Source organism: Micropterus salmoides, unplaced genomic scaffold (genome assembly GCF_014851395.1).
Source record: "Micropterus salmoides isolate LMB-PRFRI ecotype aquatic unplaced genomic scaffold, ASM1485139v1 Ms_hic_scaffold_10, whole genome shotgun sequence".
Taxonomy (NCBI): Eukaryota; Metazoa; Chordata; class Actinopteri; order Centrarchiformes; family Centrarchidae; genus Micropterus; species Micropterus salmoides.
In genome coordinates this window covers 27,842,606-27,869,790 of record NW_024040041.1, presented here as the reverse complement: position 1 = coordinate 27,869,790, position 27,185 = coordinate 27,842,606, and the positions used below count along the sequence as shown (strand labels likewise).

Sequence of the window (27,185 nt, the reverse complement as noted above, 5' to 3'; positions counted from 1 at the left end):
CTTTAATTCCTCTCGCACAAAGGTGAAATAGGCTACTATGGCACAGTTTATTTATTTCAAACTGAATATTACTGTTAAAAATTAAAAATGATCAAATAATATCAAAAACACATCATTCATTTGATCTAGCTTCGACAGACAGCTTGTGCGCATTTATTTTGTAGGCAGCAACGTAACGAAAACAACAACAACACGGTGCAGCAGGGCCAGCCCGTGGCATAGGAGGCTGCCTATGGCGCAAAATATCAGGGGGCATGGCAAGAGAAGGATTTTGATTTGGGGCAAGTGCAAATCAACTCTGCCCAGCTGTTGCAACACCAGCGTACGCTGTGATAGTAAATAAGTGCACCTCTGCTGTAAGTCCAGACAGTTGTGATGAGTCGTGTCGTTGTGTAAGCTAGATTTTGCAATATAAACATCTAAAACCTGAGGCGCGGTCTTGCTCTCTTTAGGACTGTGAGGTGCACTTTACTGGAGCTGTTTAAGTTAACATGAGTGTGGATTTGTGGTGAGTGTTTTCCCAGTTGGTTTCGGTTTCTCATTCAACATGCAGTCCCAAACTGTGTCTGGGATAATTCCAGCGGAGCAGTAAGTAATGCACAGCAGAGTTCAGGACTGGTAGACTGAAAAAATATGATGAATTCAAATTAAATATTGATGACAGTCTCGTAACTCAATTTCACTCTGTAACTTGTTATATTGTGACAATAAATCTACCTACCTACCTAATATTATGACTTTTTAACTGGACATGTCAGATAACACAGATATGTCCGAGAGATTCTGAATGTTTTGAAAGTTTTGAACATGAGCAGAAAACCTGCTGAAACACAGGAGATATTAAAGTCTAGAAATTTATAACTTAATTAAAATTAACTTATTTGAGGTGAAAAGGTGCCACATGCACATCCCCAAACACAAGACACAAAGAGGAGGGAAGACTGAATCATGCCTGCATGTGTGCTGACTCTGCAGGGATTTGATTAAATTACAAAAGTGGCCTTACTGCATTATATTCTATAATTTTTTTATATTTTGAATTGTCACCTGCTGCCTGAATTTTGTGCTTTTCCTTTATATACACTTTTCCACCATAAACTGAGGCAGAAATTGGTGCAGACATTTTCACCAGAATGCAGGAAATTAAGTCTTCAATTCTTAAAATTGAACCCTCCTCTTCAGTTGAGTCCTTTCCACCACTGAAACTAAACCAATGCTTTCGCATGCTTTCGCATTTTAAGAAATCTCCCCCATAATGCAAGAAAACAGTTTCTGGGTTGACACACGGTTTGGTCTCCCAATTTAGTCTATGATGTTGAGGTTGACAAGTATGCTGATCACACTTATTCATTATTGACCATGATTACTGACTTGGCTGTTCGTCTACACATGCTAAAATTGTGAGCTGAGTGATGAACCCAACCGCTGAGTTGGAATGTTTAGGGTTGGGCATGAGGGTGGGGGCGCCAATTTAAAATCTCGCTCAGGGATCCAACATTGTCAGGACAGGCCCTGCTGTGCAGGATGTGAGAAGTGTGGCAGAAGTAAGCAGACAGAGAGCAATGGACTTCACATGACAGTGTTCTCATCTTGGATTAATTTTTATGAAAAGCGGTTTTGATTCTTTTGATCGGTGGACCCTTACTGCTAAAGGAATACTAATAATAATCAAGGAACGGACACATTCAGACTTAAGGAGCGCTTCAGAGGTAACGGGAGTCTGCACTTCTTTTTTTTTCATTTCTTAGCTTACCATGCCGGTTACACTGGTAAATCTATATGAATTAGACTTTGGGGCTTGTTGTTCCTGTTAAATGAATGATTGAATTGTGGAAAATAATAATAATAATAATAATAATAATCTTTATTTGTAGAGCACTTTTCAAAAACAAGTTACAAAGTGCTTTAACAAGTGTAAAGACAATAATACCCAAGAGACAATAATACAAAAACAATACAAGATAAAAGCATGAAAACATTGAAAAGACTAAAATACACGTTTAAGATAAATATAAAATTAGTAAAATACAATAAAATAAAAGGGATAAAATAAAGTCAAATAAGATCGGGAAAGGCTCTCCTATAAAAGTATGTTTTAAGAAGGGACTTAAAAGAGTTCACTGACTCAGCCGACCTGATTTCCTCGGGCAGGCTGTTCCAGAGCCTCGGGGCCCTGACAGCAAACGCTCTGTCCCCTTTAGTTTTCAGTCGAGACTCTGGAACAGACAGCAGACCTCTGCCCGAGGATCTCAAGGTACGTGCTGGTGCGTATGGGACTAAAAGGTCAGAAATATAACAAGGCGAGAGGCCATGAAGAGCTTTAAAAGTGATCAATAGAATTTTAAAGTCAATTCTAAAACATACTGGGAGCCAGTGTAATGAAGCTAAAATAGGAGTAATGTGGTCATATTTCTTTGTTCTGGTTAAAAGCCTGGCAGCTGAGTTCTGGACAGTCTGGAGTCGATCAATAGATTTTTGGGTTAAACAGGTGAAAAGGCTGTTGCAATAATCCAGGCGTGATGAGATGAAGGCGTGTAAAATGGTCTCGGTGTCCTTAAAAGTTAACATAGATCGAATTTTTGCTATATTTCTAAGTTGATAAAAACATGATTGAACAAGTTTTGTGGTGTGCTGCTCGAAATTTAAATTACTATCAAACCAGACACCAAGGTTCTTTGCCACAGGCTTAATGTGATTTACTAGGGAACCAGCAGATGGCAGTATTTGATTTGCCATCTGCTGAGACCCGATATCCAGGATTTCTGTTTTGTCTGAGTTCAGTTGGAGGAAATTATTTGACATCCATTTTTTAACTTCACAAAGGCAGTTGTTAAGTGAACTCAGCATTCCAGGGTCTGTGGATCTGACGGGCAAGTATATTTCGTCATATTTCGTGTGTCATCAGCATAAAAATTAAAGAAATGCCATGTTTATGGATAATAAGGGGAAGCAGAAACAAGGAAAACAAAATGGGTCCTAAGACCGACCCCTGAGGCACACCATATTTAACTGGACAGAACGAAGTGACAGTTGTTTACAGACACGCAAAACTTCCTATTTGACAGGTAGGATGAAAACCATTCTAGGGCCGTACCAGAGATCCCCACCCAGTGCCTCAGTCTGTGATGTTGTGATCAATGGTGTCAAAAGCAGCGCTAAGGTCCAGCATACTAGGTAGCATGTCCATACTGACACATTGATCATAAGTTTAAACATTAATACAGGCGGCTATTTGGTACTCAGCTATTAATTGAAGTTTTAAGGTATGGCTTCTGAATGGGTTATACCTATGACACACCCACTATACGAGAAAAAACATACTTGCAGTTTACACAACATGCCTGCAGTTAATGAAAATAGAATAATTCTATTGTCAAGTTAAATGTTTGTTCAAAAAAGGCTGTGAATGTGTCCTGCACTAATAACAAAATAAATGTTTGTGATGAGATTAAAAAAAAAATATTTATGAAATGTTTGTGTTCATGAAAATTCTGTTAAATTTATAATAACATCTGGTTTAAATATATTTTTTGTATATTGATCTCTTTGAGTTTGTGGGATTAATAAAGTATGTCTTCTTCTTCTTTAAATATATATTTTTAATGATTTGCAGTCTTTATGTCATTTGGAGCGACCCCAATAAAAGCAATAGCTGTATTAAATTAAAAATAACATATCTAATTCTTGTGACTGAAATATTAATTACTGACATAGTATGCTTAAGAGAATGGTATTTTTTAAAACATTTTTATTAGTTTTTGCTATTTACAGAAAAAAAAATCAATTAACTACATTTAAGAAAGCAACTGTGACATTATAGAACAAAAATATGACGTCATTATTTACAAAAACCCTGAAGAAAAGCAAATACATTGTATCCAAAACCATTATTTGACTGAGAACTTTTTAATATAAATTATGGTAGCATCATATGACATTTTGTAAGGCTGCAGATCTAGATGAAAAAACCTAAAATCCTTTAATTAAAATAAATAAATAAATAAATGTATTTATGTGTACACAGCATTCTTAATTTTTGAACAACTGCAATAAATATTTTTATTTTTTGTATTTTAAAATTGGCCTGTTGAAAATCTTTGCACTCCTGTTTTCAGACACTGGGGATTAAGTGATGAGTTTAAGTCACAAAAAACTCTGCTCAGTAAGACATATATTAACTTTATAAAATAGCTACATGGTACATACTTTGGTCAATAAAATAATTTCCACATGCAATAAATATATGAATGGAAGAAAACCCTTCTAAAGTCATAGTTGTGATATTAACTGATATAATCTATAACTTGTACAACAAAATGTAGACTAATGTGAACCACACAATGTATTTGCTGCATCAATTAAAAGCTCTTTTGAGGAAGAAGAATTCTGGTGAGGGAACCCATTGCCCAAACACTTTTGGGTAACTGTAATTCCTTATTCAGAACGTGTGAAACAATGTTTGGATGGATTTACAGGGAATCTATCACCAGTGCAAATGAAGCTAAAATTGTTTTCTTGCAATGGATAGATGATGAAAGAAACAAATCACACAAAAAAGCAACGTCTACTCTGTGACAATAAGCAACAGGGTTTATTGGACAGGTGGTCGTAATTTTGAGAACCATTAATAACTCTACTGGTGTGAGAAAGAAGCTTCCAGCCATCTCAGTGGTCTCATTTGTTAACGCTAATTATATGAAGGTATAACAATTAATATGACAATGATATATTGATGTTTGAACATGCTATCCTTAACACCATTAGGTACAATGTCCAAAAATTGAGACCACTCTCCATCTGTCAAATTCATCCTGGAGCTCAACCTGAGCTATAATACTGGACTATTGCCTCGGCCACAGGCCTACTGAAGTTAGCATGCTAACCAACCAGCTAACTTCAATAGGTATATCTGCAACACAATACATAAACATATCTGAGATGTCATAACTGTTACGTCTTTGAATGTTTTAAGCTAAAATTCTGGTGATCTCTTACACATTGTACCTTTAAGTAAACTCACACTTTTCAAAGCAAGTCTCAAAACTTGAAAACAATACGAGACTGAATCAAGTAAGCATTGCCACTTTTTGCAGTAGAATAGACATGATGGTGGGACTAAAATGCTAATTCCATTACTGTACGAGCACAACACTGCATGCTCTAGGGGCTGGAGAATGGTAGCGAATGGTGCAGTCTACATTAACACTAATAGATGGCCAGCTCAAGTCACCCTCCACCAGCCTGGAGAGGCAGAGAACCTCTCTTCCTCTCTGCAGGTTATTTAGACCTGAATAACCTTAATAAGGGCATACAGCAATCTAGATACGGTTATTAATGATGATGGTTGTAATGATGGGACTTTGACACGCAAACTCATTTGACACGCTGAGCATCCTCACTTGGCACAGTAAGAAAGGAGACGGGTGGAAGTGAGAGAGACAGAGAATGAGAAGGAGAGACGGATTATTAATCTGATAGATGACTGTATGGCTGCAGGCAGAGAAGGGAATTATCAACACTACAGTAATAGATGAATACTGAACAGCTGCAGAGAGCGGGCCGGAGAAAGAGAGAGAGATGGAGACAGATGGAGGGAAGGTTGAGTGAAAGGAATGATGAGGGATAAAGACCCAGAGAGAGGTATAAATAGTGGGAAGAGCAGAAAAGAGATCAGTAGTAAAAGAAAGATAAAAAAAGTGGAAGAGGCAAAAAAGGGAGGGAGAGAAGAAGAGACACATTAATATTAATAATCTCTCACACAGTGAGAGAGAGAAAGAGAGAGAGAGTGAGGGAGAAAGAAGGGAAAAGGGAGGTGCTCAATAGTGAGATGAATATAAAACAGACAGAGATGGAGGGAGGGGAATGACAACACAGAGACGCAAGACAGAGAGCGACAGAGAGATGGAGGTAAAAGACAATACAGAGGGATGAATATGAAACAGGTGAAGATGTAGAGAAAGGGGGGGGGGGGGGTTGGATGGGTGGGGGCAAGACTGATCAATAATGCGTATGCACTAGTTCAATGACATTAAAACACACACACAAGGACACCATGATAAATCATATCGGCAGCAGCATCTCTGTTCAGACAGAACAGCACACCAGTGGTACTGAGATGACAACTGCAACAACAGCAACTGCAACTTCAACTGCAGTGCCAGGCAACGATGCAACAGTCATCAGGGACAGCGGCTTGTGCTGCCCTGCAACTGCTCCTCATCTGTATCCCGAAACGCAGCGGTGACGGCGCCGATGGATAAAGAGGCACTCAAGTGTTATTTTCGGATCGACTCTCACCTTTTTATGTATTTTAATTTCCAGCCACCTTTTTTTCCCTCTTTTCTTTCGTGCCAGCAAGAACTAAGTGCCAGAGCTATTTCAGGTAGACAGCATCTGAGCACTGTCGAAAGGTGTGAAAAAAAAGAAGAAAAAGAAAGAGAGCCAGCAGAGGTTGAGGCTGAGGTTAAGATGGTAGCTCAGATGTTGGGGGGAGTTGGTGCGTAACAGTCCATAGAGGAGACTGAGACTGGTTGGAGCTGACAGCTGGTTAGAGGCTGGTTGATTGTATTCTGCCTCACTGCTGTCACTATCCACATGTTACAATAGTCTCTACCTGTAACTCTCCCTCCTTATCCTCTCTCCTTTCTCTATCTCCCCTGATATCTATACCTATCTCCCATCTCCTTCTATCAAAGTAGGAACACTCTCTTCCTCTCTGTGAACTCTTTTGCGAACTCATTCAGCACCCCCTCCTCCTTCTCCCTTCCCAGCTGCCTTACACCTCCTTTCCCCCCCTTTTATTACTTATTTCCTGGACCTCCATTCCCCACCCCCATGTGTGGTGCACTGTAGTGTCCAGTGGTGGGGGTAAATGCTGCATTGACCTCACAGTTTGACAAAAGATTAACCTGCTACAGTGATGCATATTAACCCTTAACCTCCCCCATTCTCTTTCCACCGCACACAAACACTGGAGCTTCCTTTGCCCCCTTTGCTCTCTCTCTCTCTCTGCATTCAAATCTTAGCCAACAGAGTTACCATGGTTACCTATTCACCACAGTCTCCCACTCCGTCCAGCTGTATCCCACCAAGTCCACATCCACCCCACTCCTCCTCCTCCTTCATTAGCACCCTGTACACACTCATATACAAATGGCATGAACCAAACACGAGTGTAAATGACATAAATTCTCCAAAAGCCGCGAGGCCGCTCTACAACTGTTTTTCAGCACTGACGATGATGATACCATGATCCGTCACCACAAATGACAAGCAACCATAAATCATGATTGCAAAGGTCAGGGTCATTTTATGAGAGATGATTTAGTGGCAAAATAAAAATAAGTCACCTACCATTCTGGCAAGTAAAACATGAATTCAATAAACATTTAAGGACTATGCTACTGTGTTTGCACATTTTAGCTCCTGAACCTGACAACCTATATTTTCAGTCAGCTTTTCACTACGCAACAAGTCCTCCAAATTAAACAGCTAAATATGTTGTCATGTTGCCATAGAACGATACACAGAAACATTTTCTGATCAAACGCCACTGTTGTCAGGGAAAAAAACTATACAAATCGCTGTTAAAAAATAAATCTGTTTAATTATGTGACAACTCATGTCATTAAACTTTACAATATAAAAACATGTGGTTAAGGTAAGGGATTTTTTTATCTATGTTTTAAGCTTTTAATATTATTATTATAGGGTATAGCATATATTTAGCTTATTCGTTTTAATTTAAAGTTCTGACTTGATTAGTCAAGTAGATAGATCACTGTTGCCTGTGCAAGACTGACTGTGGTTGCTGCTGTAACAAATCTAATTGTCTGTGAAGGATCAATAAAGTATCTATTCTAAAAACAATGTTGACTGTTGGACTTTCACCTGACTTCCTCTCATTTTCACATTCATCTGCTGAAGAGGGGAAAGTTTCTCTGTGTTCTTTTTTTGGGAAAATCCATATCAGAGAGATTATTATTCCAAGCAGAGTATTTTTATATTGTATGTCTTAATACATGTCTGAATGGGGTCTTTAACATTGTTTCTTGCTTGTTAGGTCACAAATATTTAATCAATACAAGTTTAATTTGAAAAGTACTTATCACTTCAAGTTTTAGGGCTTTAACTAAACCATGTATACTTAACATTTTTACTAACCATTTTCCAAATAATGTTATGTAGTTTAAAACTTTTTGATGACTTTTTTCCCACTTCAGCTCCAAGCAGCCATTATTTTTATTCATTTCAATTTTGTTTGAAAATCAATTATCATTTGAAAACATATGTTGCATTCTATCACATTGAACATCAAGTCTGCAAGTTACAATATCAATGATTTGCAATGCAATTTAAGATGAGATTGTTTCGAAAAGTCTGCACTGCATTACCTCACAACAGCTATGTGAAAATAAATGCAGGATTGATATGACAGTACTGCAACTTAAACAGGTTTCAAGAACGCATAGCTAATAGCTTATATTGTTTCTGCGGAAATAAATGGAAAAAGATGGATTTTGAAATTCTAAAAAACATAGGAAAATGGCCTGCAAAATGGGATGTAAAGTATAAAAGACCTGTAGTAGATTAGCTACAACAAGCAAATAAAAAAAATAAAATACTGCTATAGTGCTGTAATGACATAAAAGAATTTAATTCGGGCCCAGAATGTATCCCTTGAGCTTCAAAGAGTAGCTTCAAAGTTAAATAAAGCAATTTCCCCACACTGTAAGAAAACATTACATATACAGTATATTCTCTGTTCTAAAAAATGTTAAGATTCAAGACAATTTTTAAAGATGTATGAAAAATTCTAGATGTCCTGTGCATCATTTAACACATACAGTACTTATTGTAATTCAGTCTGACATATCTGAGATCTTTAGGATCTTGACAGGAATTTCAAATACTTTGTACACGGGAGCACTGTCTGGTTGCCCGCTATGCTTGACTTGCGTAAGGTTTGGTAGGGTTGAAGAGGTTAAAAGACCCATGTCTTCATGTTTTTGATGCTAGCTGCAATGATGTATTCAGTGTTTTTTATTTCATAAAGATTTATGGCAGACTTTAAAAGTTGGGTAATTGAGTTTGGATATTTTTACCCCCCACTACGTCTCTAGCTGTGACCACAGAGGGTTGGGAAAAGACGTAGAATAAAGAGCATAGGATTGTGCTTCTTTCTCCACCAGTGAGTGATCATCAGTGGAGAGACATGGGGAGAGATAACCAAAAAGATGTGCTAACAGTCGAACATGCGGCAAGTCAGAAGTACGCTCCTTCTCGCCAGTGTCCTGTCGGCACATCAGCAAGAAGGCCCATCAATAATGACTCGGCACACATCAAGATGGCAGCTCATGCAGCCAAGAGAAAAAAGGAAAAAAAAAGGAACGCTCATCATGTCGGTTGTGTGCGGTGGGATTAGAGCCATGACCTTTCCTGATCTCTGCAATCAAGGATGTGCCTCTGTGCTTTAAGACAGTGGAATCTCAGATCTCACACACTTTCTGCGGACAAGGAAAACATTTAAAATAATAACCTAAGATTTTACCCCAAGCTGTACCTGAGCTGCTGATACTTCTTAGCAGAAGTAGTAGGCATTCATTTCATGGCAGTAGCAGCTGATTCCGTCAATTTACTGAATCAATTTAGAGTTAAATTTGAAATGCAGCTCACTGTGATACATGTCTGATATGATGGATATGATAAAATTTTGATCAATACCAATATTTATCAACAACACCGTCTTAAGTTCTTGGACTGGACTGAATTCTATGATCAGATTCCACAAAATACAGTACAGTTGTTGCTACTGTCTTGTGTTTCAGAGCAGACATTTAGTGACATGTTCTCTATAGTAACTGCTCTACTACCCTGAGAAAAATAAAATTCGGAGGGAAATTGGCTTCTTCAATCTAGACAGCATCAATATCGACATTAAAAACCCACATAACAGATACCAATAAAAAAACGATTCAAATACAATCTTGCAGAATTTGCAGCACACAAGATGTCTGTAAACAGGAATAATGCTTGTGGTCTAATTGCATATGACTAGCAGCAAGTTAGTGTAGCAGGGTGATGCGGAGAGCAAGAGTAAGAACCCAGATCCACCTCCTGTCTTATTGCCTTCGACCCTTCTGTCTCCCACTTCAATATGAATGCCAACAGCAATGAGAGAATGTCCCCTCACAAACTGACAGTCTTGGCACCTGGAGGCATCGCTAGGGGGCGAAGTCTCAGAGGAAAAGTGAATTCCTTGTGTTGAACAGAGGATCATCCCCTCTCACAACACATTTGTGAGTGCTTATCCCAATGGTCAACTCACTGGGTCACTGACTTTGTCCCTGGCCAATCCAGTTTTATACACTATGTGAGTGATAGAAGGTGACTAGGCCTATCAGTATTTTTTTTTTTACTGTACATAGTAACTAATTTAGTAACTCGTTTTAGCTCTGTATTGGTCTCCACCAACACCTGAGAAAGATTAGTATTTAACATTTGCACTACTGATCATACCAGACCAAGTAAAGCTGTAAGAAAAGGTGTATTGAATTGGGAAATGGTGCACAGTGTCACTCCGTAGCTGGGGGAAACTGCAGAGTCGGGTGGTAATTCTCAGTGGGTTTGTCATTACAAGCAGTTCCTTTCACAAACAAGCAGTCATGCCATTCATTGTTAATATAAAATATTGACTATATGCGCTTGAGTTTTAACATTTGTGAATTAGCACTGAAAGTGCTCAATGCTCAGTCTTCTCACTTTTCATAATGCTAAAAGCGTATACCTTCTCTAAATATAGAAATTCAGTAAAATACAATAAAGAATGCTGTGTCAAGTGTTAGCATGCAACATCCCACAGTCTACCAGGGAGACGTGGATGTTTTCAGATTTCTCCTAATTTAAAGGTAATTTGACTGGCAGACAAATGTCCTCTAAATACCAGATCAGCTCAATCATAATTTCTTGAAGGGATTCAGATTTCCAAAGAGGCTGGCCCCTCCAGTGAACTGTATTCGAACACAAAGCGCCAAACCAAATCAGTCTCATCTCACTGCTTCTTATTAGAAGGGAATATGACGGACCACAATACAATCAAGTTAGAGGCTGCAGTGAGGTCTTTCACTTTCCCAGACGTTAATTTCTCCAGGCCTTCCCGAGCAGAGCCGGAGCTGCTCTATCGCAAGTGTGATCTCCATGCTGCACAGCTCATAAGAAGCAGACAAATTTAGGATATGATAAATCAGCACTAATATGATACCCTCAGTGTCCGCTTGTTAACATAAAACAACCTCTAAATGTTCACTTGACAGGCGCTACTCACTCAGCCAGCAATCTTGTTTGTCCTAAGGAAAAAAAACAGCTCATGCGGAATAACATACAGTACACAGAGGCCAAGCTAAATATAAACTGTCCCACCTAAGCTAAATTCCAAATCTTAAATATGTAATAAAACACATTTCATTACTTTAACATCCTTCTATAGTCATGTAAGATAGTAATCCCGCCATAGAGACAGTTTCACCATAATCAGCCCATTATAATCCCATCCAGACCTTCCACAGTCTGCTACCAACCAGCATTAATTTGTAGCCTAGTCTGCTCATCTAGCCTCGTTTTTTTCTTCACACTCCCCATCCTAGTCCCAGGGTAGTCTATCACACTTAGGCTTACACTCTTCACAGGCACTTATAAACATTTAAAGCATGTGACTAACTGCCAGGCAAAATTGACTCTGGGATGAAAGACCAAGGGGCTTTTAAAAAATGAAAAGGGAAATTCTGCATCAGGACACAGAAGCCCTGATTTAATGGAAAACACACACAAAAAAAAGCAGTTTTATTCTGCAGAAGTAGCCGAGTCACGCAGAGGGTTTTCTCTTTTTAATGATTGTGAGGCAGTAGGGAAGGGGTGGGGGTTGAGGAATGCAATACAGGGCTATGACAGACGGTGCTTGTGAATAGTTTTCAAAAGGGGAGTGGTATATGTGTGTGTGGGGTGGGGGTGGAGGGCTGTGTGATATTGTGCTGGGTGGAAGAGAGGAAGCCCCTCACTCCCCCACTTCCTTTCCTCTGTCTCCTCCGCTGGCCTCCTCCGCTGTGTTTGCCCTCCCACCCCCTGGCACTGAAAGAAAGCTGGACAAGCACTGGCCTTGCTGGTGAATGAAGCCCTGACGTCACTTGCCCACACACACAAACACACACACTGTAAGCAGTGTGACTAATAGCATACTAACATCCTTTGTGTTGCTTCAGTTACACCTGATTCATGTCTGGCTCCCAGGGGAAGGAGCCCCCAGGTTACTGAAATATGCAGAGACATTAGATGTTAGTACAGGTGAATCAATGATGCCTGTCGATAACACCCCCTTCGACAGGGATTTAAGGACAAGGGTGCGTTATGCCAGCACATTGCCAGATTCAGGTGAAAACACCACTATTGTAGTTGATATTGATTTTTTTTTCTCCCTGATATTGCACACAGTGATTTCCCCACAAGAACAAGTTTATGTAGAAACACATTTGAGTCTGCCTACCTATTGACCCAATCTGTTTTTGATAGCTGATATCAATAAGCGGTTGGTACATTGTAATGGGACAGACTGGGGTAAGGTTGTAGGGTGGGGGGTGGGGGGTGGGGGGATGTGGTAGTTCATTCGGTTTTTATGCGTGGCTCCATCTTATTATATTATGTTGATGGAGAGATATGTATCTGCAGGGATGTTATGCTATTGAACAGCCAGCAGGGGGCGACTCTTCTGGTTGCAAGAAGAAGTCCGGCTTCATTAGAAATGATAACAAAATGATGAGTTTATGGTCTCAATCGCTAGTTTCAAGTCTTTTTCAATACAACATGATGTTCATTTAGTAATTTAGCGGAAAATAGCTGAGTATGCTTCAGGGCAGGATTGTGCTTACAGATTGACAAGTTGTTACCATGGGGACATGTCAATCAAGCCAGAGTGGCTCATATCGACGGCACTGTGCAAATTTAACCAGCGCTGCTGAAAAAGCTTATTAGGAGTTGGCTGTACACTTTCTCTTGTGAGTATATTTAGTTTTGAGCCTGTTGTTTGCAAGACAAAATTATCATCCTTGTTAAAATTAATTACAGATGCACCTAGCTAAGCAAGCTAGCTAGCTACACACTGAGCTGTTGGCTCCACCCCCTCATACAAATATGGTCTCGCCTGGTGCTGCTGGTTTTAACGGCCAAACTCAAGGCTTCAAAATGGCAGTCCAGTCATGATGATTACATCCAGTTTTTACATACAGTCTATGGTCCTGACATATGTTTTATTATAATATATGTAATATATTCTATATGTAATATTTAAGTATACAGAATTAATGTCAAATTACCTCTTAACACAATCACTGTGAAATTATTTTTCACCTATACTGAATTGCAATTTAACCAACAAGCAGCAGGCAGTATACGAGTCTGTTACCTTATTTGGTTTACATTGTCTAAAAGCATTCCAGTATGTGCACTTCAGAGTTTCTAACCAATATTCTGATCACTTTTCACACACATACCTACATTAACATTCAGTTTTAGATGGAAATCTGTCAAATTATGGAAACAAGATGCACTCAAATTCCCATTTACTTGGAAATTATTTGAAATACCTGTATTAAATTGCATTTTAGTGGATTATAAGGACATTATACACTCATCAATATTTCCTTGAAATAAAATCACAATGACAAACTTCAGAAGATCACACTGATTTCCCATATAATGCCACAAAGAACAGAGGAAGTTTTGTCTTTTACATTGGTGTCATTATTATAACATGTAGAAAATGCACTTTTGATGTCTTATAATTCCTTGTTACCACTTGAGCTAATCTGTTATTATGTACTCCTCAACTGAATGTACAGAAGGTCAATTGAGCTTATGATTGTATGATAAACTATTAATTAGAAAGTCCTCCTCATTCCCTCCCTGTTTACTTATTAAGCTGCTTAATGTGATCTTATGACAGGACATTGAGCCTCAGCTGCTATTACACTCTCACATTTGATATTTTTTTGCTGTAACTGTTTAGTTTAGTTATTGGAGCAATATTACAATAAGTGCTTATTTTTAGAAAACAGCATAACAGCCTGATTGGGTTTCTTAAACTGGAACATTCAGTGTTCCACATTTTAATCACCACTCATCCTTGTCAAATAGGATATACTGCAGCCCCCTCTGCACTGTATCTGTCTCCTACCTCGCCCTCCCACTCAAAATATCCAAAGACATGCCGTTGCTCTTATTAGGATGCAGGATGCAGAGAGAAGCCCTGATCTATTCAGAATTGCTCCTACAGGAGCGGGGACCTCCTCCCCTTCAGAGGGGGCCAAGAGCTGCAGATTAAAAGTCACTGTGTTCATCACCCTGCTAAAGCACTTCCATTAACAGACATTACATTACCTACCCCACATGTTCAAATCCCTAACTGAGGGCTTCATACCACTTGTCATTACATGCTGGGATAAAAGTCTTTTTAATGTTAACATCTTCACAATCACTACGCCAGCTCCCAACTTCAAATAAAATCCAGCTATTACTGTCCGTTCTGTGGCGCTGCCTGGTCGTGATGCTGATTTTGTGAATAATTAATCCGTATTTAAGGTTGTTAAGTGTGTTGATACACTCAATTCCTGTGTGCTGGGGGTGGGGGTGGAGGGGTCTAAAGCCAGCAGCTAATCAAAATGTCTCTCAGCCATTTACAGAGCAATGTAAACTGCACAATTTTTGGTTTGCTCTGAAATCTTTTCCCAGTGTTTCTAAGCTGAGCGTTTGTTGCTCAGAGCTGTTTTTGAGAAGAGGACTTGGTTCAGCATTTCTGTGTTTCACACTGCCCTGTTTTTCCTTTTTTTTATGCTCAGGAGAAAGCATGAGAGTGTGCGATTTCATTCGGGAGGTCAAACTACAGCGTATCAACTGTAACTCCATGTGATTGTTTGCGTGTGTGTTTGGTGACATTTCTGTGATGAGGTCAGCCTACATTCAGTGTGTGTTTCTTATGAAAAAAGTAACTGTAACATATGTGAGAGTACAAACTACAGGAGCTTGTGTTTAAGTCTGTGTATCACGTGTATGAGCAGAGTTTCACACTTAAAATCAGTAGCACAAATGAAAATGATGACAATTTTCACCTCCTCCTAGATTAGATTCAGGTCCAAAGATAAAGGTAAGAATAAAAACAAACAAATCTGTCATCATTTAAATTAACTCATGAAATTGTAACTTCATTCTAAAAGTACTTTATTCTGAAATAATGCATTGATTTTTTTCTGGTAACATAACAGGATGCGTTTGTTGAGACAGAAAACTTTTGTTTGGATAAAACTGGAGATGAGTGTTTCTCTTTCACTGGCACTCCTTGGATTATTGATGCATTAAAGTGATTGTTCTACAATCACTTATTTTAATACAGCAGTATAACAGCAGAGTAACAACAGTTGGCTGTCAAGCTCACATTATACGTTTAGCAATCAAATCTCACATTTTGGAGCATCTCATCAGCACGTAAATGCATTAGTGGTATATGTTTCAGTCAACACTTAAAACTGCACTACATCTAAACAATAAGGTGGCTTTAATAAACATAAAAATACATATAACTGTAATGGATTATTTTCAGCACATCATGGAAATCTTTACAAGCTGTTCATACTGATATCAATGTAACTAATGCATGCAGATTGTTTTGATGCAACCCAAAGAATATGGAGCTTGGCAATTACACAAGTGTCAAAAATACAAATATTTAACTAAAACAAATTGTTTGTGCTATACCGAATTTCATATTCACCATATTAGACTGCAGTTACATTTTTGAGACTCTCTGGGGGAGAATTTACAGTAAATAAATTGATCCTCTGTAAGTGTCACCTTCTGCATTTTTGTTCATTTATTTGTGTAACGCTTTTTTCCAGTTGCCCTGCAAAGTGAGGTTTATAGTTTGCACTAGTTAGGTGGTGCAGAGCCCAAAGGTGTCTACTTTTATTATTAAGTATACATTTAACAGTTGGAGGCTGGTGTGCTGCACATACACATACCAGGACACAGCTCACTGATTCTTTAATTGAAGAGGGGAAGTCACTTAGTTTCAACAACACTTTGGAACAACAGCACTTTGGCGTTAAAGGGAGAGTAAGTGGCTCTGTTTGAAACAGAAGGCAGTTGCCTCGCTGCCTCGGGAACCGTAATAGACAGATGCCTCAGAAGGCATTACTTTCGACTGGTTTTGAATAGCCTTTTGGGGCAGCATTTACGGCAACGTGTGACATCAGCACGCAGTCTTGCATTTGGCTGTCAGTCACTAGCCTTAGCGTTAGCTAGCTAGCTATTGAAAAGGCAAATGGATAACTGAAGCCTCAGAAATCATACTAACCAAACTTGGTTGATTGGTCACAGGCTAAAATAATAGTTCAGTGTTTAGTTGTAGTTAGCGAAAAAACTACTTAAAAACTTTTTAAAACTTACAGTTGTAGACAAATTTCGTCTTGTTTGTCTGCCATCTTTTCCATTTTTCATACCACTGGTGTTCAGATCAGAGATGGGGACTTGAGTTTGAGACTCGAGTCCGACTTAAGTCGCACCCACAGTGACTCGACTTGAGACTCGTCCTCAAAAGAGTTCAGACTTGACTCGTACTCGAGGTGCAGGATTCTGGAACAATGTTTATTTTTAGGAAACATCTGATAAGCTGTTATTCCCCTCCCTCCGTTACCTATAACCTGCCTACGTAACATGTAGTACGTATCTGCTGCATGCGGCCACACATGAGAGAGGACTGCTGTGCCATTCATCATAAACTTTGGCTTTAAAACTTCATACAACAAGACCCAAACAAAGAAGCACTGAACATAAAATAGGTTAGTAACCTGAGGTTTATTGTTGATCATGTAACATGTTTATTTAGTTATAAAGTTACACAGGTTTGAGAGTCTGAGGGATGTGTTGACTTACAGTAGTTTATAAGATGTCATTAGTTGTAGACGTATTGTACATTAGGCTACATGGTTGTGCTCTGTAAGTGAAAAACAGGTTACCATCATGTAACGTTACAGTTTTATTTAGTTGTCATGTTAAACTGATTTGAGAGTCTGCACATTGCGCATTACATGGTTGTGCTCTATACAGTTACAGAATTCCATACAGCTATGCAGTTTTATAAGCAGCCTGGATTGAACGCAGCAGATGAAACAACATTCATTATAACCACGAGTGACTTGAGACTTGACTCGGAGTCTAGCTCAGTGACTTGTGAGCATCTCTGGCTCAGACTAACAGGTAATAGGCAGCATTGAGTCAGCATCGATGCTGCCAGAAGTGATTCTGCAGAAAGCTTGTTAATATTTGAACTTAACTGCCAAACAAAGTCACCACTCCCTTCAGTGCTCACTCAGAAGCGCCACCCCCAAAATTTCAAATCTCTGAGGTCTCTCCAGCGTTGAAACACCTTTGCCCTTGCCTTGTCATTCTTCTCTGTTTAGACTCTTTACACCTTTTCCTCGTTGGCTGTTCTCAGCCGTAACACTAATACCACTTGTTGCTGATTGGCTGGAACAATGTCATGTGGCAAGGTTCACACCACATTCTTGGTTTTCCATTTACAGAACCAGGGCTGTGTAGGAAAACTGGATTTTTTTTCTGGGCACACACAAAATGGAGAGCTAGCAAACTGTGAGGAACATGTATTGGATAACAATTATTCACAATGCCTTCAACATGTGGGTTTTTAAAGTTAACATTAAGTGAAGTCTCACTCACTTCCATCATGAACACACACTCAACCTAACTGCTCTTCCTGAGCACCTTTCAAGTGCAAAAACACATGTAATGTCATTAGTGTTACTGTACTACTCAAGGTCATGGTCAAGGTCATCACTATCTGATTGTGCAAATGGGGTTGAGGTCTCCCTTCATGTTATAAATTTTAGAAAAAAATATTTAAGAATATAAAAAAACACTGTAAAATAAATACAGAGGAACACTATATTATATATTCTGTACAAATATCATGACAACAATACAACTGACTACCAATTGTCAAGGTGCAGACTGTGTGAGTGTAACACACTACACATCTGTAGGCTATTTAGTGTAACAGAAGAAGACTACATTATGAGAATAGAATACAAAATGTTGCATTGTTATGACTCAGTAACATAATCAGTGTCACAATGGACAAGATTACATTAAAGATACGCAGAACAAAATGTTGTGTAACATTAGCGGCACTCTGCAGTGTACAGCAACAGATTTTACACTGTAACAGGGCTCAGTGTTTAATTAGGATTTCAGAGGTGAAAAAAGGATCTAAATATTCAGATGATGTGGTGCAACATGTGGAGCAGAGATGGATATGCTTTAATTATGTGTCCATCTGTCTGTGCATCTCCACCTCCATGACTGCACATGAGATCTTACAGTGTTATGTATTAATGGTTCTCTTTTTACAAACAAACAAATGGCGTGTGCATGCATGCGTGATAAGCAACACTCTCTTGGCCCTCATCCATTCAGGCCTCGCCCCAGACTTCTCTATGAGTGACACACTGACTAATACACAGACAGATAAACACTCACACTGACAAACACGATAAGGCTTTGCCCAAGAAACACTGACACGGTCTGACTGATGGACGTCTCCATGGAGACCAGTCACCAAGACTGACACAATGTCTCTCGCAGCCGAGGGCCGTGCCAACTAAATAAAAGAGGTGAGGGAGGGAAAAGAAAAGAAGAAAAGAAGGGAGAGATAAAGAGTGGAAGCTCACTGTGCAGCACCAGAATGATTTCAAGGCAGCGTTGAAATATTCCAGAGGATGCAGTGCAGATCTGGTCTAACGGGCCACGTGATCGTCTTCTCTGCCCTACGATCTGCTCCTCGTACACCTCAGTCTCACCCCATCACTCGCACCTCTCCATCACTTTTCCTCCTTTACACTCCTCTCCTCTTTCAACCCCTCCATCCCTCCTTTCTCCCCCGCATATGTTCCTCTCCTCGCCCCTATTCCTTTCTGCCTTTACACCTAAGGCATGTTTATTTCCGCACCTCACCTCCTCTGCTGATTTCTCCACCCTTCTCCTCTCTGCGGGTTCTTCTCTCCACCCCTCTCTCTCTCCCTCTCTCCCACGCTGTGCGAAATGGAAGCTCTCACAGAGACCTGAGGTTGCCATAGTAACCTGCCATAGTAACCACTCACCATCTTGCGTGTCTCCGTCACGTCGGCGGGGGCTCGGGCGTCCGTGGCCCTGCTCTGCAGCTCCCAAAGCGGGGCATCGGTTCAGTAAACCCCGCAGTGTGATGGAACAGTCCCTGGACCGAATCTGCTTTTGCCTCACAAAAACTTCCGAATGACAACATTCCTGAGGGAGGCAATAACTGATAACTAACAAAACAACTGTTATCTGCAGGTCAGTTTGATGTATTATTAGACATAGGTCACCACAGGCACACAGTTAGCTGTGATTTCCAACTTTTTCTATTTAACAGAAAGATTAAACTCACTCGGGCTACCATACTTTAAGGTATGATAAAAAGGGCACCTTACCAATCAACAGCCATTGTTTCAATAGTCCACACAAGGATATTTGAGCCTGAACGCCTTACCGCTGCACCACCCAGTCCAAACGCTACCACAAGAAAAAAGTGCAAGAGGGGCAAAATATATAAATAAACTAGTACAACTGAGTCAACACTCTACACATATCGTGGAGAGTCTGGGGAGTGAGAAAACAAACAGTGAAAGCATGTACAGATTCACGTGATGGCCCTGAGAGTAATCGCCCTAACCATACAGCTGTGATTTATCACAGCAATGGCGCGTAGCTTTGCTAACTACCTCCTCTGTGGCTCTTACCGGCCTCCGGGGACCATTGCTGGCACGTCTCATCGCCCTCTTCTGGAGCCACCATCTCACTGTGACATCAGCCATCAGGTCCCCCCCCTCTTCCCATTCCTGCCCCTAAAAATATGACAACCTCTAACCAGATCCAAAAAGGACGTTTGATTACGTGTCGTCTTCTGCGACAGTACACCCACGCTTGTCTCCAGGCGTCTCATCGTGATCGCTCAGAGTGCCGTGGAAACCAAACCCGTCTGTGTCAGGCTTGAATCACAAGGAGTGAAAAAAACAACAAGGAGATAAAAAAAAACCTGTTAAGAATCACACTTTGGTCATCAGGGTTATAATTTCATGTTTACTGCTTCTGTTTCTTGCAATCTACATCATCAATATTTATATTGTCATCAGCAGCAGCATCAGTATGCCACTACTATTGTGCCTCCAGCCAGTGCAGCCAGTCAGTGAGGCAGACAGAGGAAAGGCCCCAGCCTGACTCTGCAATGCTGTACTGAGCTTTTATGCTGTCACTGACCCGAAACAAACTCCCTCAAGACTCTGTGCCTAGATGCAGCCAAGCCGGCAGTAGCTGCAAAGCATGGTGGTCACTGAGGCCTGACCGCCTTCATTACCCAATCACATTTACTAATACTTAATCTAACCAGGAGAAGATAATATCTCTTCTCTTTGCCAAACTCAATATTAGACACGCAGGGCTGACCGCTCTCTCTGGCCAGCTCATTTCAAAGAGCATAAACTGAACCGCATCCTGACTGTTTCAGTCTCTTTAGTTACTGCGATGACATGTGAGTGAGCAGCTACTTTTGACCATCTCTACTAACACATGATTGGATATTTGAGGAGGAACATGAGGAGGAAGGGGAAAGGAATTGCCTAAATCCATTTTTCAGGCAACCCTCTCCACTTCGGTCATGATGAGAATATAGTCCTCAGGGGAAATCTCACTATTTCTAATTATGTATATTCAATGGATTATAGCATTCATTTTCTGTCATCAGCCATTGCCATTCTTCCAACTATTATTCAATAATTAATGCCCGGACAGTCATCATGATCACCAAAGGGCCAACACCCAGGCCCTGGATGGGAGACTCAATCAAACCAACCGCGGTTAATTATATCCACCCTGCCATCATAGGCAGCTTAGCATTTATACTGTGGATGGGTCAGTGCTCATGGACTCCCAGCCCCCTAGTTACTGTGATTCAAATTGTGCCATATCATGTGCAAAAACAGAATCTCAGATCTCTGTCCCCAGGTTTAGGCATGTTGGGAGCACGTGGCGACCGGCAGGGACATGTGTGATATGATCTCGGCATCTCAGATGGGGGCTTGTCGCGCTGCATTATTAAGAGACAGCCCGAGGTTGTTCCCACAATTTTCAGCCTCTCATGGCTGATCAGTGACTCCCTCTTCACCCTTCAACCTGTGCACATCAGCAAGTCTTGCAGCCATCAATCAATGACACCCTCGCCCTATGAAGAGATCAGCGACCAGCTTGCCCTGATTAGAGCAGTTTTAGTGTCATCTATAATCTCTGTCTCTCTCTTTCACTCTGCTATACACAGAAATGAGTGTATGTGCATAACCACATATGCGTGCACAAAGGCACACTCACACAGACACCAAATTTAGGGCAACAGTTACTCTGTTTGCATTCTAATATAGAAGCAAAGACGTCCCTTAGAATTAATGCAGTCCTTTGTCCTTTTAGGTATAGTAAGGGGAGGAGGAAAGGCAAACTACACTTTAACCAGATTGAAAGTATCCTTGCTTCATTTGAGAGATGGAAAAATCCTTGACATTGGGCAATATTTTAGGGGGTAATCATTTATATGCTGGACTCCTCTCGTGCCCTTTCTCACCTCGTGTGTTTGTTTTGGGAGGATTTGCTGTGACTTATTCCACATCTCCTCTGGAAATAATCTGCAATGGTTCCACAATTCCAACAGCGCTGGAGCAGTAGGGGGCTGAGTATTATCTCAAAGTCACACCTTCCCTCTAGGCCAGGTGTGCAGGTGTAATTTACCATGTCCCTGTTAACCTGCTTGCTTGTTTTCATCAAGCTCATCGGCCATGCATAAGTGGTGTGCCTCGGAAATTAAAGAGCAGCCTGGCCTGATTCCTCAAATGACTGAAATCGCTCAGCCAGTGCTAAATTTGCGACACAGGAAGGAGTCAGCTCTGTTTTGTGGGACATGTGGGTCTATGTGTTGAAATGAACGGAAATGAACGGATGACAGTTTTTTTAGATTAAGACGACCACTTGCTTTCATTGCTCCTTTTTTGAAGCCATCAGACTTGTGTGTCTGAGTCCAGCATATTTTGTTTCTACCGTAGATCAGCTGCTGAGGAATAAAAAGTGGATCAGCTGTATTAATTGTGAAAGAGATGCTGGATGATTTCAGCTTTCTTACAGGGCAGCATAGAATTTGTCTTTCCTTAGGTCAACCACAATGAAGAGCTTGAAGAAACCAGTGTAACAGTCTAAATGTGGAGCCTGTTACATGTGCAGAATCCTTAAAGGGGAAATAAACTGAATAAAACATTCCACCTGCGTCCCATTAACTAATCTGTGTTAACCTTTCCTTGTGAATCAGGACATTGTTAAATTTTAACAACATGCATATTAGGTCAAGAGGTGTCATGACTTTGATCCTTCAGGACTTAAAAAGTTGTGCGATAGATTTCCTGCATTTCCAGGCCTTTACTAATTTACCGCAGCTTGTCCCCAAATTTCTCTGCCACCAATATCCAAAGAATGAGGCTTGTAGGAATTCACATCCCTCCATCCATAAAACCACGTCACAGACGCTGAACAGACTACTTTGTTGTTTTCGTTTGAGTGGCCGCATTCTCACAAATTGCTGCCTTTCAGTAACCTGGCCCACTTTGAATTAATTTCACCTTAGGTAACACGTTGGTTGTGGAGTGGGAGGAAGGAAGCGACAAAGTTCAAGACGAACAAATTCCATTGACATTTTGGCCTCGCTTTTGTAGCAGTGAGACGTCTTGATATTTTGAAGTTCTGCCCTGAGCTGGAGGACGATGCCTTCAAAGGTGATATCATGTGACAAGCTTCTCATGAAGCCGGGACCTTGCAGTGACTGGTGCTGTTGTATAGGCTACAGTTCATGATCAGCTGGGGAAGAAGCCTTACTTCCTCACTATTGAACATAAAGCCCACAGTATGATTGGATAGAATACATACTTTTACAAGCAACATAAAAATGTATCATCCTCTTAAAGTTTTACGTCTGTAGGCTTATTTGGAGCTAATAGAAAGAATACGCTGTGAAGCGAGGGCTCATAAATGGTATGTGTCATGGTCATTCACTTGACGGTTGAGCTATGATGGCGTAGAAGTTTACAGGTACTGTAACAAGCATTAAATCTAATATAGGGGAATGAATAAAAATCACACATAAAATGTAAGCAGCAAAACAGTAGAGCATAATCGGCCTGTGGGGATAACAATCATTTAAATGACACCAGCCTTAAGTGTTAACAGAAATACCTTACTGTACTCCAGAATTTCCTTTAAATTCTCCTTCTCCTTCCTTCCTCAGCAGTGTTGGGGGGGGGGGGGGGGCTCTCTCAGTGCATTACCCACACACAGTCCATACACACCGCTCACCCCCCACCCCTTCTCTTGTCTAATCCTGCCCCAGTGCCCCACTTCACCTTCCAACACCCCATTAATAACTTATTCTCTCTATCATAAAACTCAGGAGATCATCCAGCTGGTCCACAGCACACACACTGCCAACAATCTCCTACCGCCAGTCGCAGCCGTTCGGGTTTCTCTGAAACACTGCACATTAGCATTTAAATCCTCTCATAACCGTATCATTGTGCTGCAGATAGAGGCAGTAGATCTTCATTCATCAGTCTTAATCTATCTGCTCCTTGTTCTCAGCCGGAGGGGCCCTAGGCTCTGACTCAGAGTTTAACCCACCGTGCGTAAGCCGCAAGGTGCCTGCGCATTTCCCCCCCAAATCTGGGGTCATCACCGGGGGCCAGCGAGGGTAACTGAACCCCAACAAACAAACTGACACTGTAAACTGCTCCGATTAGGGAGGTTTAATTGAGTACATTTGAGTGAAAGCTGCGCGTTAAACGGATCAAATATTAAGCCCCGTCAACCGCTTGTGCTACAGTAAATGCTCCTCTTATCACCAAGGTTAGATTAACTTGTGTTGACAAACAAAAAGACTAAACAGGGGATGGGAATGTAAGAAAAGTTTGATCTGTGCAAATGGTGCAAATCAGATAATGCAAATCAATTTAATTTCCAAATTCAATTTTCTCTCACACGCGTCTCATCATACATGTAATTCCTGGATATCAGCCACCTTCAGAGCCACGCAGCCAGTGAGGAGGCCAATACCGGATTACACCCCAGGACTGTTCACACATCATATCAGGTCACGAATGCGGATTTCCATTTAAACACATTAGTACTTTGTTGCGCGTGGAGTAAATGTATTAAACTGTCTGGGCGCGCGCGCACAAACACACACCAGACAAACAACAAAATCAATGCACATGAATCTGCATCTCGACTGTGTGAATGTCATCGATAGATGCGGTGAGTGATGGGAGACTTACCTTTATATTAGGATGCTGCGATCAAGTCCTGAAACACATCTTGCTCAACACGCGCTGTTCGGGTACTCCGAGAGCTCTCACCTTCCCTCAAATAACAACGTATTCCACTGCAGAGCCGCCGCCGACGCTGTCTTCCTCTCCTATCCTCTCCTCGCCCCCCCCCCTCTCACTCTCTCCTCTGTCTCCCTCACTGTTTCTTCTCTCTCTCTCTCTCTCTCTAACCCTCTCTCAGATTGATTCACCCTTTCCAAGTGCTGCGCTGCCACAGCTGGTAATGAGAATTGTCTCAGAAATCTTCAGGTGGATGGAACCACTGGCCGACGGTGAGGGGACGTTACACTCTGCTGCTGGGGCATTGAATATTGAACTTTATTTATTTACTCAAATTTTATTTTATTTTTAATGCAAAAATATTACAATGACTCCTGTTGCAATCTCTCCATCAACAAATGGCCATTCACACAAGATCCAGGCAGCCTATGACAGTGGCTTTAATATTAATAGGCTGACCCAAAATGAGATGACATAATAAACAAATTCACATGATAATAATAATCATCCTTATAAATGTTATTATAATTGATGAAGTCACGCTCCAGTGTCTTCACATTGTCATATTTTCTTTCTTTCTTCAGTTATTGTTATTTTTGTATTTCAAATACTTGAAACAAAACACTTGTCCATATGGTCATGTTATATCTATAATATGATGATGGTGCTGCTCTTGTTATGGGGAACATTTGCAGCTTGGCCGGTTCCCTTGGCAACACTCAAGCACACAGTGCAGAGCCCCACCTGTACTGCCTCATTGGATTTGAGCCTGCCATTGCAGCTCGCTCCCATCATCATATATACAGTATTCAAATGTATTGACATACTGAGATGGAGGCAGCTGAGTCAAAGGAGAGACTGAGTGTTTATTTTACAGAAGCCAAACTCTTCTTTAAAGAATGTGAGAAATTCTGTGATTGATCTCAAGAGAGAGCAGTTTAGCAGAGGCTCTCCTGGGATAAGAGGTGGGGGGGGTACATAATTAAAAGAGGGGGCTAGGGTGAGGTTTAAGGTGAGGTTAAGGTTACAGATCTGATCAGGGGAGAGCTGTCAATCACCTCAGCAGGATATTAACGTGAGGATGTATGTGAGAGAGTGAGTGGGTGGTTGAGTGTCCATCAGATAGCAAAGGGAAAGAGGGAGGGAGGTGTGTTGGGGAGTGGGGTGGGTGAGGGGGGTTCAGACGGGTGATTAGTGCTGGATTGATAACGTTCTATATCGAGACTCAGAGGATCACTCTCTCACATCCTCGCACCTCAGCTCCAGCTCTCCATCACAGGCACGTGTTCTTACACACACTCTTCACACACGTGCCTTCCATACCTTCCAGCTCTATCACACACTCAAACACACACAAACACATAAACACACACAGAGGCATAATTTAGAAGGGGAACTAGGTAATGACTGACCCCAAAATATTTAGTCTGGATGCAGCAACAGGGTGGCCAACCTGTTTCTCTATTACTAAACACAGCCCACTCTGCATGGCCTTGGCCACCCTTTTCCACTTTATGCACTATATGTGCTCACTCACTTGACCCCCCCCAACACACACACATCCCCACACTCTGCAGTGTGGGTCTAGCATCGTCCACAGTCTGTCCAAGTCCTCTATAATTCCAACAACAACGGCTCTCGCTCAGTGCTTTTGCATTGCGTCGCTCCTTCCTCTCTCTCCTCTCCCCTCCCCTGCTCCCTTCCTGCCTCCCTCCCTCTCTCTCTCTATTAAATTTCCAGTCACACAACAGTGCAGTGGATATCCCTCCCTCTCTCTAACTCTCACACACGCTCCACCACCACATTGCTCCCTCCCTCTCTCACACATACATACCTCAGTAGTCTGTGGAGGTGTCGTCGTCGTCCCGGATCTCTCCCTATCTCTCGCTCTTGATATTGACGGTTCTCTCCCTCCTTTACTTTGAACCTCTCAATCTCATCACTCTTGATACAAGACTGCTATCTTTTCACCTCCAGTTGTCTCATCTCCCCCCACTCTCCCTTTCTCCTTTCCCCCTTGCCTCATTATTTAAAAGAGCCCCCTCACATTTCCTCCTCTTCCTCCCCAACCCACTCTGTTTGTATCTCTGTACTGCAGTGTCTACTCAGGCTATATGGTGTGGAGTATAACCTCCCCTCCTCTCTCCTCCCTCACTGTGGTGGGTGTGCAGGGCTCGCTCCATCAGGCCAGCCTTTAACTGACTGATTGAGTGGACACCACAGGCCAATGAATGAATAAAGATGGGAGCCACTGTGAGGATTAATGTGCCTCATATGAAGACAGAAAGCTTGCCATCTAGTATTTCTGCCTCTGCCCTGTGGACGAGGCAGCTCTCTCCTCCTGTGCTCTGCCTTGTGATGGTGTGTGTTATGCCTTGCTGGCGTATTGGTTGAGAGACATGCAGGCGCTCTCTTTGCCCTGGGTTATGTTCAGGTGCCAAGGCCTCTGCAGCAGTTACTGCACTGGGGTGAAACCTCTGGCATCGCCCTGCTGTGCTGGCGCGGCGTGGTGGGAGGAAGTGGGGCAGATACACCATTGGTGTTGAGAACACACTGTCTGTCTTTCTCCTCCTGCTGTTTTGCATTTCCCCCTCCTTTCTCCCGCCACTATCTCAAGACTGAACTCTCCACAGCCTCCAAGGCCCAAAC

General features: G+C 41.3%; 1 protein-coding gene across 1 annotated transcript in view; it reads right to left on the bottom strand.

Moving 5' to 3' along the window:
* The window catches only part of lrrc4ba (leucine rich repeat containing 4Ba), a 37,775-nt gene extending 13,104 nt beyond the window's left edge, over positions 1–24,671 (bottom strand). The window contains exon 1 of the mRNA XM_038706439.1: positions 24,486–24,671. The gene's annotated coding sequence lies outside the window, so the exon portion shown is untranslated. The remainder of the gene's footprint in view (positions 1–24,485) is intronic.
* Between the last annotated feature and the right edge of the window lie 2,514 nt (positions 24,672–27,185).